This window comes from Fundulus heteroclitus, unplaced genomic scaffold (assembly GCF_011125445.2).
Source record: "Fundulus heteroclitus isolate FHET01 unplaced genomic scaffold, MU-UCD_Fhet_4.1 scaffold_171, whole genome shotgun sequence".
Taxonomy (NCBI): Eukaryota; Metazoa; Chordata; class Actinopteri; order Cyprinodontiformes; family Fundulidae; genus Fundulus; species Fundulus heteroclitus.
In genome coordinates, this window is record NW_023396583.1 from 128052 (window position 1) to 136762 (window position 8711).

Here is an 8711-nt window from a genome sequence, read left to right on the forward strand (position 1 = left end):
AACACAAAACATGTCCACCTCTACGTTTGGCCATGATATTGATTTGAGAGTTTTCATTTTCATTCAGTATCTATTAATATACTTGGTAAATATGGCAGGTCGGATTCTAGTTGTGGAGTCTCTGTTGTTACACAAAAAGTAACTCCACTCCTTAGCCAATCAGAGACAGACAGCCTTCTGAGGCGTCATCTTCAAGACGACTTGCTGCGGTTAGAACCCCAGCGAAGAAGGTACTAGAAATTGTAATGGTTCCAAGTAACCAATATTAGTGGGAAGGCCTAAAATCCTGTGACCAACACAAGGTGGTGGGGGGGGGGTCTTTTTAAGCAAGATGCACCAGAACACAGAATAGTCCACAAAAATTTATTAAACAATTTCATTAAAACATTTCTCTTTGTAAAAACATGGCTTCAGGCCAACTACTCGAGCCCTAGGAAGAAAAAGGAATCATGCGAAATAAGGACAATTTAAATTTTTCCAAAAGAATAAATGAACAAACAAAACATGCATTGCAAAAGAAAACAAATTAGTAAATCAAAACAAAAGAAAGCAAACACATTAATAATAATAAGCAAACAAACTGTACAAGCAAAAACACAAGCATTTCAAACAGTGTAACAAATTGTTATCGTCCAATTTCAAATGCTTTTCAATGGGGCCAAAGGAGTCTTACCCCGCTTGCTCAGCCTGTCCAAGCAGCAACAGGTTTCGTTGAGAGCATCCCAAACAAACACTGGCAAAACAAGACAGATCGTCCAAAGCACTGCAACTCCAAGACAATTCTAAATGAGGAAACTCATTAGAAAACCTATGGATTCAGGTAAAGCAAATTAAAATCTAAACAGGTATTGTGATATTTTTATTCTTGGCCTAATCCTGCTTCGCTACTAAAGGCCCATTTTTACCCCGGTTTAAGATTTGACAATAAAATAAGGAATCATTGATCAGAGGTAGAACGGTTTAAATACATATTTAATTCATAGAAATTAAATATGGAGACAGAGTTACATACCATTACAAGATGTTGTTCTCACCGGTGGATAAGTCTGTCTGTCTGAAGTAAGTTTTACCAAGACATTCCTTTTATTAACTTTAAACTCCTCCTGCATGGCTCAGAGGTAGGATGACTGACCCCCTCTCCTTCTGACCCCCCCCTCAGGGCAATAAAACTCCATGTTTATCTTACGCTGGAGCAGGAAAGGACAGACCCCCCTCTGCTTTCCTCAGTAATCCCAACTAAGATATATTTTTAATTCTCAACAACCCCTCTGTTTTGATCCCTCAAAGATCAAACCAATAACTAGGCTAAACTAAGTCTATGTCTTGAAACCCTTAAACAAAATGTAAATAGTAAGATGTAATATTGTAACCCACTGTCCCCTCTGTTGGCGACTTATGAAATCAAATGAAGTTCAAATGTTCCCCTTAAATGTAAAATAACCCAAGTATAAGCTAAAAAGCTACTAAACCTATCTGAATCTCTAACCTACTAGAATTAAGAAAAGTAAGCACCTTTATCCGAGAGGTGCAAAGCTAAGATAAATGTGCAACTACCAAAAACTATTATATGATCTAACTATGACTTTAAGAGTCCTAACCTAGATTAACAAAATGTCTTCTTAGAAATAAAGATAACCCATGAAAGCACTACACTCAGATCAAACCACAGAATAAAAAAACAGATTTTCATGCAATGCAAAACCAAGATTCTAACGATACTAATATTGAACACCTTATGAATATGGAACTTATAAGACATATGCAGTGGTTACAAAACTCTCATTTTCTTTTTTTTTCTTTTTTACACAATGCATTCAATTGTTGTCATGATGTCTTGCATCTCGGAGATGTCTTCTTCTCGCCTTTAAAGAAGATGGTTTAAAGAGTCAGTGTTCCAACCGCGGTCTCCACAGAACTGTATGTTAATCTTTATTAAAAATAAAAAACGAAAACAAAATAAAATTCCAGCTGCCCCTCCGTGGGTGGCTCTGCGAGATAAGTTGTTCCGGTGATGTCTCCCTGGAACCCTCTGGTGGCTGGTACACACGGCTCCTGGAGTCTGATGGGCCCCTGACCTCTGGCCCACCACATCTGCTTGTCGATAACCTTAGCGTGCACTCCGAAGTCGGGGGTGAGTGGACTCCCCTCCCGTTTCTCCTAATTTAATGTCTCCAATACAACCTGAAACTTACACGACAACCGTTTAGATATCAAATGTTGTGTGCTACCTGTAATTCCGGAGGTTGACTTCGGTCCCGAAAAGCTCCTTTCAGTCATATGGAAACATATCCTGTAATGAAATTAACTGAACTCTCCCAAAAGAAACACACTTCACAGCTTTTTCACCCCATTTCCAATTTACGTCTGTGCACAGAACTATAGTCAATTGTGTTTAGAATTCTCCCCATTAATCTGAACCAACCTTCTTGTTGTTTCCCCTCCAGCCTATGAGAAACCTATTTTAGAAATGTAATAGTTAATGAGACATTTTATTGCAATTCCTCTTTCCTGACGCTGGGCCTCTGATTGTCCTGCAAGAGAATGCATGCACAAAAACTTTATACCTCCGGTGGGAATCGCCATGTCTGTGGAATCCAAAATTAGTTAATTTAATTTGAAATCAAAGTACATTTTCCTGTAAGAATGTCAGAATGTTCTCTGGATTAAAGATTAAAGATTACCATTCAGCAGTCACTCCACACAAAACCTTTCAGCAGTCACCACACCTCACTTCTGTACCATTTCCTCCATACTCAGATGTGTATGCTGTAAAAAAGTTCCTATTTTTAATCTGAGAGGAAAAGCAAACCCTCATTTTGTTTTATCCAGTTGTTACAAATCCTGATCCAGTTTACTGCAACAGATATACGTGGCTTTGAATCCTTAACAAACCTACCTGACAAACCAATGATTTTAAAGTAAACTAAATATGCATTAAGTTACCCTCTGTTGATCTCTGTTTTATCCAGTTTTTTGTAGTTTATGTAGTTTTTCTGTTTAATTTAACATTCACTTTATTGTCCTGCCTAAACTGTTTAAGCCTTTTTCCAAGAACCCCCTCATATAATCTATCTGTAGCAGATTCGTGGTGTCTGACACTCCGCTCATTAAATGTAATTTACAGTTCTGTTTTGGGAGTCACTTAACAAACATTCCGGAGAGCCATGGGTAAGGTCTTTTGTGGGGGGTTTCTTTTTGTTTAAACAACCGTTATCTGATTTACAATGCAGTTACATACCTCTGTGGTGTCCTGCACAAGAATCCTTCCCTTAAATTACTTGTGCCAAGGGTTGATATAAAGTTTAAGATCTATATAACTTTACGATATAGTGTTATCATATAAATGTTTATGTCACATCCCTCTGCTTGGAACAAAATTAATTTTGTTACAAAACATTAACAAAGAATAGTATTAGTCACCACAGGGAATCAATTAACTGCAAATAATTATCTGAATTGAAGTATGAAAAACACTGCCCTATATCCCGGATTCAGATCAAAACATAATGTAATTTCATAATCCCACAGATCTACAAGAAGTCCATCAAAAGTTGTATAAGATCAGTGTACCCATTGAAATAATAATTGTAAACTAATATGCTCACAGCAAGTTGATGGTATGAGAATGCTGAACGTTCCAAGGTACTTACATACTGATAAAATATTGGGTTTTGCCTAAATAAAACACCTGGTAACGGCAAAGTCTGGTGAAAATCTGATAAGTTTTAGCATGCAACAGTTATATTGTACAATAGAAAAATCTCAATACTTATGAGTTATCAAGAAATAGCCTAACAGATCCGTTTAACCTAAAAAGTGTATCTCTGCAATGAATAGGAAACAAGACGTCTCACCCAAATCACCCCTTTGCCTGCTAGTGAGAGGCCCCCTGCATCATAGAAGCTGATAAGAACTTCCAGTCTGTAAATTTATGGCATGCAGCTGTGAGCTTGCAGCATCACAGAACCCTAAATGTGAAAAATATCCCCACCCCAGTGGATTTTCTGCTAATAATTGTGATGGTAAAATACACCTTCTGCTGTCAATTATGAGCAATATGGTCCTGGACATAATAGAATTAAAACTCATGTTTAAAAGGAACATATCAGTTATATAGTAGAAAATTTAAGAGACAGTAGTATATTTTTCAAAACCGCAAACCTGTACTGCTGGTATTTGCTCAATCGGCTGCCTTAAGAAGTTATTACCTGCACCAATCCATTTACCTTAACAAAAAGTCTGTTATCAGTCTGTGGTCCTTGAGATGGACTGGACTGACATGTACAGCAGATCAGGCAGAAAAGAGATTGGAGTTTAGACGTCGCACTCACAGCTTCCATGTATGGAACTCCACATTTCGTCCCCCACGTGTTGCAGTGATTCGCTGTCGATGCACCTCAGTGACAAAGTTCTGGTCCACGACTCAGAAACTGGATGAGACATTCAACTCCAGTGTATGCAGACAGTCATTTTTCCTTGACAGCTTAAGATTTGTGCTGTTCATAGGCGTTGGCCATTGTTCCAGGGTGAGGAAACATTGTTCATGGGAGCGTTATCCCCTTGATGGGGCACTGACCTTCTTGAAGGTGAGGTGGTATTAGGACTTCTTGCCAGGATTTAGTGATGTGAAACAGTCCTTGGCCCAGTGTCCAGCGTAAGCAACTGTCCCAGATGTGATGGGTGCCCCACGACACACATATGGGCTGTAAATGCTCAGTTTCATTCTTCCAACCCCAAATCGGCACTGATCTGCATCTCATGTCAGACATGTCCATACTCCAGAACGAACAGACCTGTAACAAAATTAAGATAGAAAAAGAAAAACGGGGGGGGGGGGGGGCTCCCCCACCTTAAATTAAAATAGAGACAGTTCTCAATGGAATAAGCTGCTTACTGTCACTCCTTCCTATATTGTTTTCCAATAACTGTAATTTTACCAACTTTTAGTAATTAACAAACTCAAACATTGTGTATCACCCTTCCTTTGAGTCACAGGCAAATGGTGTATCAAATATTGTCTGAGCGAGCGTATCAAGATTGAAATTCATCAGCTGTGATATTGAAGAGGGCAGTTGTTTTTGTTGTTGTAACACTATTACTCTAAATAATTCCCCTAAATTGGACTGATTTATTTAGGATCCACACCTGTGTGTTAGATCCATCCTACTGATTTTTTTTTTCAGAAGATATCAAGAGTCCCAGACAAACTCAGGAACCTTCTGCTAAAGTGTATAAAGAAAATGCTGTGTAACTCCATCTATCAAGGAAAAAATATAAAAAACACCAAAGGTACATTTTAAAACAGCTCTAAAATCAGTAATGCGCCTGTGTTTAGTAAATTTTGAAGTCAAATTCTGCCGGCCACAAACAATCACCAGCAACTGATGTTGAAAAGTTCATTCACCAGAATTTGCACATCACCAAATGAACAAAGAAAAAAAGATTCCTCGGGCTCTAAATTACTGTGTAACAAGGGCATCTGCATTTTGTGGGACCATGAAAATGTGATTACATATAATGAATAATTTGGGGACCGTCCTGTGATGATCCCGTAATATTGTCTATTTGTACTAGGTTTTGGCGCTCTGCAATATCAGTATCTATAATAAAACAATGCAAACCAATAACATTAGTCATAAATTCCTCAATTTTAGCTGGTTCATTTAAGGATCACTTCAAAACTGACTCATGACTAAATGCAGTGTTAACAAAATCGATCAAATCAACCGCAATATCAGGTTGCACACACTATTAAGGTACAGTTTAACCCAACTTTTAACTCTGTTTAGTTCTGCTTAATGTGTTTTTTTCCCAGGCCTGCAAGCGAGCAAAAGTTTATAGGGTGGCTATTTTCTGCTCCCTATTAATCAGCCAGATTTAAGTCTGATGAATTATATTTATTTATTTATCTATTATAACTAGGGCTATCAAACAATGAAAACCATTTAATCACTATTTAATCGCAAATTATATTTCATGTCTGAAAGTATATATATTCATTAGGCATTTTAAAATGCTATTTTGCAATAGATAATGCTAGTTAAAATTACACTCTAACAGAAGGCATTTTCCCTTTTTTGTGTTCTCCCAATTTACAATGCCTCAAACAGATGTTCAATGTTCAGCCAAATTTTCAACAACTTTTCCAAACTTCTAACCACTTTCTAACTTTTAGGCTACAGTTCAAAAATAAAAAAGTTTTCTCCAAAACTCACCAAAACGCAGCAGTTCATGCTCTCCAATGCAACTCACACATACAGCTTGCAGCCAATACCTCAAACGTTTTACTGCATTGAAATTCTCCTGCACTTCAACAAACATTATTAATGCATCAACCCTTTTTCCAATGATTTCCAAATTCCCCTTTAGTTTTTATTTTCACCCATATTTTACTTATCACTTTTACTTAACAAAATTAAACTGCACCCCAGTCATTGCTCTAATCTTGAGGCCCATGCACGCGGAGAAATTCACACCCTCATGAAGACACACACACACACACACATACCCCCACTCTCCGCTGAGTTGCAGGGTTCAACCAATCTCTCCTTCTCTCAAAACCATGGATCCCATATTACCGAGACATTCAAAACATCAGACAAGACATAACAAATATAACATTTAAGACAGACAGCCTGGCGCGCGCAGAGGGTCTCCTCCTTTTAATACCCTTCCACTCGACGAAACGTTTCCTTATGTTAAAATCTCCTCGTCTAATCGTCGTGTTCTCGAAAAACCCCGTTTTTCGAAAACTAGAAAACAAACTTCTATTGCTTTCCTGGGATCCCTTTTTTTAATCTCTTATCTTCTATAACAGCTCACTCTTAAGGTCTTGCTGCTCTTAGCCTCAACTTAAAGATGTTACGTATCTCGGCCGTCCTATTCCCTGCTACTTTATGAGTGTCCCAAGTTCTCAAGAGGCAGCGCACACCTCAGCCCTAAAATTACCAGTTTGTCAGTCTGGTTGTCGTTTGGCCAATCCCCGAACATATCCCTTTTTTTTGTCTATGTTTTTATCTTTTTTATTTCGTTTTATTTTATTTTTCGCCTCACCATTTCAAGGCTTCTTGGCATTTAGGTTAATATCCAATTCTAAGTTTTTCTGACGTAAACAAACACATAAATCCCATTCAGTCATTTCTCGGTTTCAACATAAATTCCATTCAAACCTAGTTATACCGTTCAGCCTCTGATATTTTGAGAAGAAAGTGTCTCACTTACAGCAACACTTGATTTAGCCTACATCTAATCTTTAGCCAATAGGAGAATCAAAATCTCCTTACTTTTTTTCGGGTCGACCCTGTTTTGCTGCAAGTGATTACTTCTTCGTGCCCAAATTCAAAATGTTCCTCCACTTTAATGTCAAAATCCGGGTCACGGCTAACCAAATTGTGATATTTTTATTCTTGGCCTAATCCTGCTTCGCTACTAAAGGCCCATTTTTACCCCGGTTTAAGATTTGACAATAAAATAAGGAATCATTGATCAGAGGTAGAACGGTTTAAATACATATTTAATTCATAGAAATTAAATATGGAGACAGAGTTACATACCATTACAAGATGTTGTTCTCACCGGTGGATAAGTCTGTCTGTCTGAAGTAAGTTTTACCAAGACATTCCTTTTATTAACTTTAAACTCCTCCTGCATGGCTCAGAGGTAGGATGACTGACCCCCTCTCCTTCTGACCCCCCCCTCAGGGCAATAAAACTCCATGTTTATCTTACGCTGGAGCAGGAAAGGACAGACCCCCCTCTGCTTTCCTCAGTAATCCCAACTAAGATATATTTTTAATTCTCAACAGTATCTTACCCAGGAGTGCAGACACAACCCAACCAGGGAGGGAGCGGACCAGCATGCGAGGACTAGATGGAAGCCGCACACTGCAACAACCTCCAGCTGCAGCTGCCAGTGCCAGCAGAGCAACGCTGCAGAAACACACGGCAGGTTTAGCACCAAAATGCCAACCACAATCACAATCACAGATGTTACAAATGGCACTTACGATTTGAGATGAGAGGATCAAGCACACCAGCCACTTAGGCAGCCGACATGTAGTAGGGGAAACAAAGAAACACGCACCTCGCAGCGGCCTGCTCACCTATAAAGCCATCTGCCCCGCCCACCAATCAATGGCGCGCTTCTTGCTACACCTGGTGCACAAAGTGGCGAGGGTGGAACACCATCCCACCACAATCTGACACGTTACAAAGCAAACCGCCCTAAATTGGTACTTCTGGAAAAGGGGCAATAAAGGTCAGAGAAGAACCCAGGACAAGCATAAGTGGGGATTGAGCTGATTGAAGGAAAGAAAAGGAATTGCAAAGAGAGTACTTTGTAAAATGAAACAGATCACAGCAAACAAAAGCCAGCAGCAGTTCATTGAGTATTTTGTTCAAAAAAATTATTTAGTAACAATATTACAATATTACATCCCTGCTGTGGTGGATGTGATTGATAGTAGTGTTTAGCATGTTCAGTCAGGTGAATCAGATTTATGGATTATGTTTATGTAATGATCAGCTTTACTAAAGACTTGTTGGATAAATGTAAATGTGTTATTTTCTGTGATGGGCGGAGGTAAATTTTTCTGACAGTCTACTTACCGGTTCACCTTCTCAATCTGAATTAGTTGATGGATGCAAATTACTTTTCAGCTTCTGAACGGAACTGTTTTATGACAATTGTAGAAGTGATGTAACGGGAGGAAA

At 38.6% G+C, this 8711-nt stretch overlaps 1 long non-coding RNA gene across 2 annotated transcripts; it reads right to left on the bottom strand.

Annotated features, from left to right (window-relative positions):
• Positions 1-363: 363 nt before the first annotated feature.
• LOC110367372 lies at positions 364-8063 on the bottom strand. Of its 2 annotated transcripts, none has more exons than XR_002427418.2 (4): positions 8006-8063; positions 7813-7928; positions 674-763; positions 364-430 (listed from the first exon to the last, which is right to left on the bottom strand). It is a non-coding gene; the product is annotated as an uncharacterized LOC110367372 (long non-coding RNA). The 2 variants fall into 2 exon arrangements; XR_002427417.2 differs by having other exon boundaries at positions 674-782.
• Positions 8064-8711: the final 648 nt, after the last annotated feature.